Source organism: Thamnophis sirtalis, unplaced genomic scaffold (assembly GCF_051295495.1).
Source record: "Thamnophis sirtalis isolate CommonGarterSnake01/CBP01778 unplaced genomic scaffold, rThaSir2_p1.2 scaffold_12, whole genome shotgun sequence".
NCBI lineage: Eukaryota > Metazoa > Chordata > Lepidosauria > Squamata > Natricidae > Thamnophis > Thamnophis sirtalis.
This window is the reverse complement of record NW_028261392.1, coordinates 4,926,096-4,939,434: the sequence shown is the minus strand read 5'-3', so window position 1 is coordinate 4,939,434 and position 13,339 is coordinate 4,926,096.

Genomic DNA, 13,339 nt, shown 5'->3' with positions numbered 1-13,339 from the left:
CCTTCTAGCCCAAGCAGTAGACCCTACACCATTTCTGATAATTGGCAGTCCAGTCTCTTCTTGGAAGCTTCCAGTGATAAAGCTCCAGAGTGATAAAGTTCCAGAGGCAAGCTGTTACATCAGTTGATTGCTCTCACTATCAGAAAATGTCTCCTTAATTTTAAATTGAATCACTCCTTGATCATTTCCCATTCATTATTCCTTGTCTGGCCTTCGGGTGCTTTGGAAAATAGCTTAGCCAGGCTTCTTCAGTTCTTGGATGAGAAGTGAAACATCTTTGAGCAAAACTAGAAAATCCAGTTGCTCTTTGAAAGAAAGTACCTTTGGGAAAATGGAGAAGAGGAGGGATCAAACCTAGAACTAAGGGATTATTTAAATGTAAGTTAAGATATGAAAAAAAAAAGGAAGGGGGAACTTGAACTATATTTGTAATGGAAAAATTATGGAGATTATAAAGCGAGATATAAAAACTTGGGGCATGTAATGATGTATAAGTATACAATATCATGATGAGAATAGCTGGAAATTGTAACCAGGCCCACACTTCAGCCAAAAAATAAGCTTGGGTGGGGGTAAAAATATAATTTAGATAGATGATAGATAGATAGATAGATAGATAGATAGATAGATGGATGGATGGATGGATGGATGGATGGATGGATGGATGGATGGATGGATGGATGGATGGATGGATGGATGGATGGATGGATGGATGGATGGATGGATAGATGGATAGATGGATAGATGGATAGATGATAGATGATAGATGATAGATAGATAGATAGATGATAGATGATAGATGATAGATGATAGATGATAGATGATAGATGATAGATGATAGATGATAGATGATAGATGATAGATGATAGATGATAGATAGATAGATAGATAGATAGATAGATAGATAGATAGAATGTTAAAATTATTAATATGAAAGATGTTTATTGAAATGAAATTACTAACACCATCAACATTGAATGGAGCCCACTCAGATGCTGAAATACACCATGCAAATGAGACAAAGAGAGTGGAAGAGAGAAGGGAGACAAGAAGAGGAAGAGAGGGTTAGGAGAGAGAGTAGGGGGGGAAGAGGAGGAGAGAAAGAAGGAGTGGAAAGAGGAGAAAGGAGAAGGAGAGAGGAAGGGGAAGGAGAGAAGAGAAGGATGACAGAGGGAAGAAAGGAGGTAGGGAGGAGGAGAGAAGAAGAAGAGGCAAGAAAGCAATGGATAGGATACAAATATGGGGTATGGAGAGCAGAAGAGCAAATTATAGTCTTTGGTGCTTGATGGTAAGATGAATTGACATAATATTGAATAATACAAAATAGTGTTGGTTATGTAATGGTAGACATGTGGTTACTTGTATAAAAATAAATAAAAAATAAAAAAAAACTTTTTTTAAAAAACTAGACCTAAGGGGAAATTTCCTGACAATGAGACCAATTAATCAGTGGAATGACTTTCCTTAAGATGTTCTTGGGAAGCCTAGAACAATGATCTGGAGAAATACAGATGGCCACAAGAGTGTATCAAAAAATGAGAATTTTTTAATGTTCTTTTTGCTGTCATTCACTGCTCATACCATCGACTTATGGTAAGCATCTGTTATGATGTTTTAATTTGGATTTAAATCCAAATACAAGAGGCTGCTATTCTTGTCTCCTCCCTGCTCTGAAATTTTAGGATTCTATGTCTGCATCAGAATCTAAGGCCAAAGTTGGTAACATATTTGTAACTTTGTAAAGCATACTTCAAAGCACCCAGGATTAAATTCTTAATGTTCTTGCATGGTTAAGTGGCAGTAGATTTTTGATTTGTTCTATTTTTTTTAAAAAAAACTGTTTTGCAAAGTGCAAAGGGACCAACGTGATCCGGATTGTTAAGTATCGAAGTCCTAAACCAGGCACAAACTTTGCGAAAATAAGAACCGCATTTAGCAAAACCTTGTGCATTGATTACATCTCTGCAAATGCAGGATAAGTGGAGACTAAAGGTCAACCGATTAAATGTGTCGTTTAATCAGCAAGTTATGTAAATGAACACAAATGAAATGCACCATTCAAACGATTATGATCAGGGAAGCATGCTGCTCCATCAAGCTAAGAGGGTGAGTCCGTGGTTTCTTCGCCCAGATCAAAGAAAGTTTTGCAATCACTCCAAAAGCCGATAAAAGTTACACTTCACTGAGAAGAAAAGGGGGTCAACAAACCAAGAAAAATGTGTGGATGAATGAGTGTAAGAAAGGGATGTCACAATAAATAGAATCATGGCAGGCAAAGATGCTAAGAAACAGTAGCTTGAACTGTGAACGTAGAACATACAATAATAGAGGTGGAAGAGACCTTGGAAGTCTTCTGATCCAACCTCCTGCTTGAGCAGGAGACCTCATACCATTTCAGTTAAATGATTGTCCAGTCCCTTCTTAAAAACGTAGAGCATCCACAACTTCTTGATGCAAGTGTCGTTCCACTGATTAATTGTTCTCACTGTCAGGAAATTTCTTCTTAGTTCTAAATTGGTTCTCTCCTTGATTAGCTTCCATCCATTTCTTCTTCTCCTGCCTTCAGGTCCTTTGGAAAATCGGTTGACCTCTTCTTCTTTGTGGCAGCCCCTCAATTATTGGAACAGTGATGTCATATCTCCCCTAGTTCTTCTTTCATTAGATTAGGCCAAGGGTGTCAAACTTGTGTTGTCATGGCAGCGTCACGTGACTTTATCCACCTTTGCTAAACCAGGTGGTGGTGGGGCCATCATGTGACACATCCGGTCCACACACAGACAGACAGACAGACAGACAGACAGACACAGAGAGAGAGAGAAAGAAAAAGAAAGGAAGAAAGGAAGAAAGGAAGAAAGGAAGAAAGAAAGAAAGAAAGAAAGAAAGAAAGAAAGAAAGAAAGAAAGAAAGAAAGAAAGAAGAAAGAAAAAAGAAAGAAAAAGTGAGAGAGAGATGAAAGAAAAAAAGAAAAAAGGGACAGAGAGACAAAAGGAAGGAAAGAGAGAGAGAGAGAGAGAGAGAGAGAGAGAACACATGGCTGACAAGCCACTCCCACCAGGTCACATGGCTGGCAAGCCACTCCCACAAAGGAGGCCACACCCACAGAGTAGGTTCCAAAAATTTTTGAAACCCACCACTGCTCTGGACCCACTCAATTGTATTAATGTCCGAATATACAGTGTGGATTCCAGACAGATGAGCTGTATTTGAGAATTGGTCTGGCAAAGGTTTCGTATGCTCTAGTTTGCAGAACAATGTTACCGGAGAAAAACTTTCACAAAATTAGGTTAATAACTCTTAATGCCTTTTTGGCAATGCTGTTACAGTGAGTCCATTTTGATATTTGTCTGTATTCTGCTATTATCAAAGCTGAGTCTCTGGTGAAACATACTCATCTGTGTTCTTAAACACCTCTATACTTGTGCAGTTCCGAGAAATAAACACAATAAACCCATGCGATTCCAGTCTTCAGCTAGACTTACAACGATGAGTTGTTTTCTTTGTAAGAGTCTTTTTTCTGCCTTGCAAAGCTCACACTAAAAAGGCTCGGGGGCTGTTCCACTGAATATCTTCATTAATTTGTAACATTGCTCGCTTTAGTTTACTTTGCTTGAATACTGAGGATAATCGAGCTTTGGCGGTAGTTGATATAATCAAGGGAACAGGGTCAAAATGCCAGGAGAATAAAATTCAATTGCAAGTAAGCTGCTTCTTTGGAAAAAAAAACAACAACAACACAATCCATCTTCCAGGGATACTAGAGTAAATAATAAGTGTGTGGGGAAGTAATAGAAGCACATTATTTTTTATGCTATTATCCTCTTGAAGACTTTTACCCTGTAATGAAAGTCACTAAAATCCAGTTTTAAATGTCAGCTCCTGTGCTGATGGGGGGGAAAAAAAGCATATTGTATCATAGCATATAATGATAATGCTCAGTTTTCTGGATCATCGAGCTGGGCTAAGCAGGCTTGCAAGAACCCACTTTATATTTTTATTATTAAAACAAAAGAGAAATAATCTAGGAGCGCAAAGTCCACCAAGCAAAATAAGTCAGAAGTGACCTATGAATCAGCACATATGCTCAGCCCCAGTGTACGCTTTCAACAATGGAATTGCTTTTTCTATCTTAAGAACGCCCCTATCATATGTGGTGGAGATGTCTGAAAGCCAAAGAATTCTGGACAAAAGTTCAAAAATGTTTAGAAGAAGTCACAGAAGCCAAAAATCGACATGAAGCCTGAGCTGTTTCTTCTAGGAATAATTAAAAAATAAACATTGGTAAGGATATGCAATATATAATGCTGCATATAATTATTGCAGCCAGAATCTCATTTGCCCAAAGTTGGAAACAAACAAACAAACAAAAAAACATTCCTTCAAATGCAGAGATCATTAAAAAAAAGTGGTAGAATGCACAGAAATTGACAAACTCATGACGGAACTCAAGATAGGAAACAGAGTACAAGATATGGAATAGGTGGTAAAACTGGCTTGAAAAGAGAAGTAAAATTAATGCATAGTGAATACATAGAAAACACAATAAAAGGAGATGGTATATACTTAGAAAGCAATAGGGATGGAAATGTTGTATATACACGTATATATTGTAAAAATGAGATAGTATGAAACAAACAGGGATACGTATAAAACAACAGGTTGGAAAATGGAAAACCCAAAATTAGAAAAAAAAATACCAATAACAGAAAGCTGTAAAAATGTAACCGTGATTTAAATGCTTGGAAAATGCAGAATAAAAACACTTTTAAAAAAAAGACAGCACCCAATTTTGGAAGGAGAAAGTCTTTCTAGGCATTAACAAAAAGAGAAATCGTCATTGATTGATTAGTAACCCAAAACCTATCAACGAATTATTATTTTTTTCCAAACTGAGTATTTTGAACGGTATTCTACTGCATCCAGTTTAAAAACAGATGGTTAAGGAAGCCCAATGTTACGATCAGCCAAACGGAGAGGAAGATGGGCTTGTTGTGGCATGCCAGTGGTCCTGCTTGAGCAGCGGGGATGGACTAGAAGACCTCCAAGGTCCCTTCCAGCTCTAGTCTGATTGGTTTCTAGGAGTTTACCATTCCACCAAACTGGAATGAACTGAAACTCCCAAAAAATTATTTAGCTCTCTAAATACAAGAAACAGAAGTGTTATTCAGCAGGTTCTGACCAGTTCTGGAGAACCTGTAGCAAAAATTTTGATTAGTTCAGAGAACTGGTAAATACCACTTCAGACTGGCCCTGCCCCCATCTATTCTCTGCCTCCCGAGTCCCAGCTGATCGGGAGAGAATGGTGATTTTACAATATCCTTCTCTTGGAGTGGGGAGGGAAAGGAAATTTTACAATATCCTTCCCCTGCCATGCCCACCAAGCCATGCCACATCCACCAAGCCATGCCCACAGAACTTGTACTAAAAAAAAGTGAATCCCACCACTGCAAACTACGTATGCATAGGCTTCATTTAAAGTTAATTGAATATAAATTATAATTGATATCATTGCTGCCCTTCTTGGGGGGGGGGGAATAAATTTGGCAGTAACCTGGAGGTTCATGGGTTGGGATTGTGTCAAAGATTTGATTATGATGATTATAGGTATCTTTAGGGGCTTAAGATGGGCACTTCTATTAGAATCAGAGGTGGGTTCCTACCAGTTCACACCTGTTCGGTAGAACCGGTTCGTCAAATCTACCAAACCAGTTAGAAGAGGTTCCACCAGTGGACCCGGAAAGCAGGCCACAACTACAGAAGAGCTTCCAAATTTTTTTGAAACCCACCACTGCCACACACACACACACACACACACACACACACACACACACAGACTGACAGAGAGAGAGAGAGAGAGAAAGAAAAAGAAAGGAAGAAAGAAAGAAAGAAAGAAAGAAAGAAGAAAAAAAGAGTGAGAGAGACATGAAAGAAAAAAGAAAAAAGGACAGAGAGACAAAAGGAAGGAGCGAGCGAGCGAGAGAGAGAGAGAGAGAGAGAGAGAGAGAGAGAACACATGGCCGGCAAGCCACTCCTACCAGGTCACATGGCTGGCAAGCCACTCCCACAAAGGAGGCCACACCCACAGAGTAGGTTCCAAAAATTTTTGAAACCCACCACTGATTAGAATCCATGCCACCGGTTCATCAGCTCTCCATTGGCTTAATTAACAAAATAAATCTTTTTTTAAAAAATCATAAAAGAAGTCACCGGTTAGACCTCTTTCAAAATGTCTGCATTCGCTATTTCTTTCTTTTTCTCTTCTGTTATTGTATTTGCTTTCTCTAAAGTGCTATCTTTGGTGGCTATCTCAGCCAGCAATTTGTTTTGCAATTATTTCTCCACTGTATCGTATTTTATTGCTTTTCTTTCTGAAGATAATTCTTGGCCATTTCCTTCTCTCCTTTCCAGATTCCATCAAGCTCCACGCTCCCCTTATTTTGCTGATCTCTCTCCGCTCACCTTTGTGCATTCTTCCCATGTGGTGCTGGTAATATGGCTCCATTTGATTTCATTTCCAGATTTCATTAACATGCTGTTTGTTAGCACTTATCAGATTATTAAAGGAAAAAGGAACTAAATCGGGGTAGGCAGAGAGGCGAATCCTTTAAGACCCAACTTGACACAGCCCTCTGAAAATATGCTGTCCCACAGTCACAGGGAGGGATGGTTAATCATTTCTTGTAGCTCCTTGGTGTGCCAAGTGTGATGCAAACCTTGTCTCAGTCATAGGGGTAAAGCAGATGTTTTTCCCCCTCTTCATAAATGCACAGATATGTACATTGGGGAAACAAAACAACCACTTCATAAATAACAGTTAGACTTATATACCGCTTTATAGGGCTTTCAGCCCTCTCTAAGCGGTTTACAGAGTCAGCATATTGCCCCCAACAACAATCCGGGTCCTCATTTTATCCACCTTGGAAGGATGGAAGGCTGAGTCAACCCTGAGCCGGTGAGATTTGAACAGCTGAACTGCAGAACTGCAGTCAGCTGAAGTAGCCTGCAGTGCTGCATTTAACCACTGCGCCACCTCGGCTTTTCATAAATGCATGGCACAACATAGGAGAACGAACACATCAGGGTTAGATTCAACAGTCCAGCTGCATTTAAAAGGTAAAGACCATCCCTTTTAAAACAGCAAAGTCCACATTTGGGACAGAGAGGACGGCTGGTTTGAAAGAGGGATCAAAGAAGCCATCTCTGTCAAAATTGAACCGTCCTCTCTCAACAGAGGGGAAGGGGTATGACATCATCTATCTCCAATCTGCAACACAGTCCATTCTTGGCTATGAGCCAAGGTGGCGCAGTGGTTAAATGCAGCACTGCAGGCTACTGCTAGATCAGCAGGTCAGCGGTTCAAATCTCACCGGCTCAGGGTTGACTCAGCCTTCCATCCTTCCGAGGTGGGTAAAATGAGGACCCAGATTGTTGGGGGCAATATGCTGACTCTCTGTAAACCGCTTAGAGAGGCCTGAAAGGCCTATGAAGCGGTATATAAGTCTACTGCTATTGCTATTGCTATTCAACAGTTCCAAGGAGGCTCCACACGCATTTGCACCACCACCAAGGTGGCCTTAACAACTTGCTAAAAGAATGCAAATGACCAGTTGTTTGCAAGGCATATAAATCCTTCCACCCTCCAGTCAGAGCTGAAGAAGCTTTTTGGATAAAGAAGTGAAACTTCTTCAAAGAAAAACCAGAAAATCCAGTTGCCTCTTGAAAAAAGCACTTTTGGGACAATCATGACTTGGATGACTGAGAATCTCTGTAGACATTCCTCTTCATTAAGAGCTCCATTAAATCATCTTTCCAATCCATGTTTTCAGTGTCTTTCTCCCCGCTTGGAACTGAATCAGATGGCTCTTTCTTTCAACACATCACATAAATGCATATAGATACAATATTACCACATGGTTGGCTCAATTTGGCTCAAATCCTTCAGAAGAAACAAAGAGGAAGGAAAGAGTTATTTTAATGCCTTCCAGGCACTCTAACTTCAACAAGATTTTTGCAATCTACTTACTTCTTCTGTGTTCTGCAGAAGCTGTTCCTTCTTAATATTTTATGCAAAGGTTACTAAAGGAACTTTAGCAAAGATTTTTCCGCCTCTATCACATTTCTGAGAAGATCCACATGTTTGATTGCTTAATGTCCAGATATTCACCTAAGACAACGGGAAGACAATAAGAACTTACACAAATGCATTAGGCATTGAATCTTTTTCTTTGCATGGTTCAATTCCAAAACGATGAGAAAGATATTCATTGTAAGGTGTGGCATACAATTAAAATGCTGGCTTTTATATGCGTACTAGCCGATAATCCAACATTGCCCGGGTATTTATTTATTTATAGGGGGGAAATCTCTGGATTAAACCTAATTTCTAATGTTGGATTTCCCCCCTTACCAAAGAGAGCCCCCTTGTGAAGCTGTTATCATGGCAATTCCACTGCACTGTACAGTAGAAGCCATTTAAAGGCACAACAGGATGCATCTTAACAGAACACACACCCAGAGGGGTGTTAGGGATGTCTTATCCCCACAGTATTTTTCTCCAGTGAGTAAGTCATCTGAGCACCAAGTCTGGTTGAAATTGCTCCAGGCGTTCCAGAGTTATGCTGCAACACACACACACACACACACACGTGTATGTGTGTGTGAGTGTGTGTGTGTGTAAAACCTGATGGAACTGAATCGCAAACTGATCCTTGGATTTATAATCTATTCTGCAAAGAAAGATCAGCAGTGGCAGAGAAATAATATTTCAGAGAAGTTTGGTTGACCTTAGGTGATCCTTTAGTTGAGGAAAAAAACACCTGATAACATATCTTCCCCCCAAAAAAAAACCCCTCCTGAAGTGCTTTTTTAAAGACAGCTTAAAAACCACAGAGATATTAAATATTCCTTGAGAAAACATCAATCTTGTAATAAGAAGACAAGATTCTGAATATGGAAAGCTGTCACTTCCTTTACCTCCCCTCACAAAAACCTCACTGCTATAACTTTAGAAGCGCTCTCTCTTTTTGAAGAAGGAATCATTTTTTTTTAATATGCTCTATTTGTTTACTCACTGGGGGGGGGGGGGGAGAGAAAGATAAGGCATAGTGAAGGGGTAGATAAAGTGTGATGGCAAAACACCATTATAGATAGCAGAGTATCAGCAGTTGGCAAGATATCCACTTGCAAAAACAGTTATTTCTTAGACTGTGGTTACTTTCTTCCTTCCTTCCTTTCTTTTTTTGGGGGGTCCTGAAGGGAATCAAAACACAAATAAATAAATATCTGGTCAGGGGATAAAGTGCTTTCAGTCTTTCTGAGAAGAAAACCTGCAAGGTTCTGCGTTGAATTAAGCAGACAAACAAACAAAAACTCTGTAGCTCCTTGTCTCTTTGCTATACCGTACGGGATACACGCTCTTGCTCAGAACGTGTGGGAAACACGAACGTAAATTGTTCTTCAATTGAAAAAATTGTGCAGGCTGTCTTAGGCTGATAAACAAACTGCCTCCCCATTTAAGAGTCTTTACCGAATTACCTGTAGCAACCTGGAGGTATTATGCAGTTACAGACTGATCTCATATATTTGGAAAGGTCTCCTTAGGATGTAGAGTTTGGTAAACCAAATGCAGTTGTTGTTGTTGTTGTTGTTGTTGTTGTTGTTGTTGTTGTTGTTGTTCTTGTTCTTGTTCTTCTTCTTCTTCTTCTTCTTCTTCTTCTTCTTCTTCTTCTTCTTCTTCTTCTTCTACTACTACTACTACTACTCCTTTTCCTCTTCTCCCTCCTCTCCTCCTCCTCCTCCTTCTTCTTCTACTTCTCCTCCTCCTCCTTTTCCTCTTCTCCCTCCTCTCCTCCTCCTCCTCCTACTACTACTTCTACTTCTCCTTCTCCTCCTTTTCCTCTTCTCCCTCCCCTCCTCTCCTCCTCCTCCTCCTCCTACTACTACTACTACTATACTACTTCTACTTCTCCTCCTCCTTTTCCTCTTCTCCCTCCTCTCCTCCTCCTCCTCCTCCACTACTACTACTACTACTACTACTCTCCTCCTCCTCCTACTTCTTCTTCTACTTCTCCTCCTCCTCCTTTTCCTCTTCTCCCTCCTCTCCTCCTCCTCCTCCACCACCACCACCTCCTCCTCCTCCTCCTCCTCCTACTACTACTACTACTACTACTATACTACTACTTCTACTTCTCCTCCTCCTTTTCCTCTTCTCCCTCCTCTCCTCCTCCTCCTCCTCCTCCACTACTACTACTACTACTACTACTCTCCTCCTCCTCCTACTTCTTCTTCTACTTCTCCTCCTCCTCCTTTTCCTCTTCTCCCTCCTCTCCTCCTCCTCCTCCTCCTCCTCCACTACTACTACTACTACTACTACTACTACTACTACTACTACTTCTCCTCCTCCTGCTCCTCTTCCTCCTCCTCCTCCACCACCACCACCACCACCACCTCCTCCTCCTTCTAGTTCGATTTCGAGGAACATAAAAAGTTCTGGTTTTTGCACTTCTAGCAGGTTCAATCATTGAGATTTGATGTGGGTGGTTTGTTTTTTTAGCATTGCTGCAGCTGAAGAAACTCTAGATGTGAGTGGAACTTCCAAAATATGGTCTTCTGTTTCTACAAGGTTTATGGAGCTCAAGAAAGTGGTGTTTATTCCTTGCTGGAGATTTAAAATCTACTAAGAAACTGGGTAGAAAAGTGCTTTAGGTAACTCACCATTTCATTGCAATTGCACTAGAGGAGATGATACTATTTTGGACAGTTGCTGAAACTTCCTGCTTCATAACAAAAGGATCCTGGATTGAAGAAATTGCCATATTTTCCCCCAAATTAATTTTAGTCCCAAACTGGGATTTGGCACTGTGAAATTTCACATTTCTCCTTTGTCCAGAGAAATTCACAGCTATGGAAACTGACTTTCCTCATTATTTATTTAATCCAGTAATTTATGGAATCTGTCTATACGGCTTCTTGACTCACAAATTACGACTCTAGAAAACTAACATTGGACTCAACCAGATAAATGAAACACAACTAAAACAAGATCAATGACAATGAAGATAATATTCTCTAAAGCACCTGAAGGCAGAACAAGAAGCAACGGATGAAAACTAATCAAGGAGGGAACCAACCTAGAACTGATGAGGAATTTCCTGACACTGAGACCAATTAATCAATAGAATGGCTTGGCTCCAAAAGTTGATGGATGCTCCATCACTTGGAGGTTTTCAAGAAGAGATTGGACAATTATTTGCCTGAAATGGTGTAGGCTCCCTGCTTGAGTAGGGAGTCGGGCTAGAAGACCTCTGAAGTATTATCCAACTCTGTTAATCTGTTCTAATGCTTCAAAGCTGGTAACTTCCATTCTTTTAGAGAGCAGTTGAGGCCACATAGAGGTTTATTCTTCTGTTCCCAACGATCCAGTCACAGCTGAAGAAGCTTCTTGGGTGAGAAGTGAAACATCTTCAAAGAAAAAAACAAGAACTTCCAGTTGTGTCTGGGAAAAAAGCACCTTTGGCACATGGCCTGGATGACTGAGTCTCTGTAGAGACTGAGAATCTCTACAGACTTTTATGAACCACAATCATTCTCCTAAGCGCTTTCTCTATCCCTCCCTCCCTCCCTCCCTCCCTCCCTCCCTCCCTCCCTCCCTCCCTCTCTCTCTCTCACTCACTCACACACACACACACAGACAGACACACACACAAACACTTACAGTGGTGGGTTTCAAAAAATTTTCAAACCTACTCTGTGGGTGTGGCCTCCTTTGTGGGAGTGGCTTGTCGGCCATGTGACCTGGTGGGAGTGGCTTGCCAACCATGTGTTCTCTCTCTCTCTCTCTCTCTCTCTCTCTCTCTCTCTCTCTCTCTCTCTCTCTCTCTCTCTCTCTCTCCTTCCTTTTGTCTGTCCCTTTTCCCTTTTTTTCTTTCATCTCTCTCTCACACTTTTTCTTTCTTTTTTTTCTTTCTTTCTTTCTTTCTTCTTTTCTTCCTCTCTCTCTCTCTCTCTCTCTCTCTCTCTCTCTCTCTCTCTCTCTCTCTCTCTCTCTCTCTGTGTGTGTGTGTGTGTGTGTGTGTCAGTGGTGGGTTTCAAAAAATTTTGGAACCTCTTCTGTAGGTGTGGCCTGCTTTCTGGTGGAACCTCTTCTAACCGGTTCGGTAGATTTGACGAACCGGTTCTCCCGAACTGGTGTGAACTGGTAGGAACCCACCTCTGCACACTTACTAGGAGAAGTGTTTTGATAAAGACCAAGTGCGTCAAAGTCATCTGAATCTAAGGAGCATGCTAATCTGTAGCTCAGGTGCCATTACAAAGAAAATGCCCTTTCGGAGTCAAATCCTTAGCAATAACAATAACACTTAGACTTATATCCCTCTTTGCAGTGCTTTACAATCCTCTCTGAGCAGTTTATAGAGTCAACATATTGCTTAAGTCAGACCATAGGGGGCGTAGTTCTAGGTTGTCCAAGCCCAACATTTTAAGCCTGGAGGCATAAGGTATTCTTTTGCGAGTAGAGGAGTGGAGGACTCCTCTCGTGAAATACCTCTGGACAATTTAAGTTTTACCCAACTTTTCCCACCTCGGAAGGATGGAAGGTTGAGTCAACCTTGAGTTGGGTGGGATTCGAACTGCCACCTTTGCAGGCAGCTGGCAGTCAGCAGAAGTAGCCTGCTGTCCTGCACTCTAAACACTGCACCACCATGGCTCATTAGTCATGGTTTCACAGAGGTGACCTGGAGAATGCCCACCATGTCTGATCTTGTGAGAATTGTTATATATGCAAATGTTAGAGGAGTGTTGAGTATGCAAATAACTGGGGGGAAGGAGTGTTATATATGCAAATGTTCCCTGTTACCAGCTCTCTGATTGGCTGGTCATTTGACAGTTGCTTTGGGCTCGAGTATAAATACCCTGACAGTTGCAGGGACGTTTTGAATCGCTGTCATCTCGCAATAAGCATCTTACTCTCTGATTCCATGGCTCCTGCATCTTTCCCTCACAACATATTTAAAAAGAATGGACAGAAATAATCAGAAATAACCCTTCTTTGCACCACGTAGACCTCATGTTCCAGAAATAAAACAATAATGTCATTGTGTGCGGCTCATACATGACTTTTCTTTACAACCAAGTGCATGGATATAGCATAATTTTATGGTGTGATATCCACCAATTCCACCCCCTCCCCAAATAGCATTTTAATAGATTTTGGGAGCTGCCTCCTCCGAATTCCATCTGCCGGCCAATGTCGGCTGGCAACTCCTCAGGGGAGGGCCTTCTCTGTGGCTGCTCCGGCCCTCTGGAACGATCTCCCTGTTGAGATCCGGACCCTTACTACCCTTCC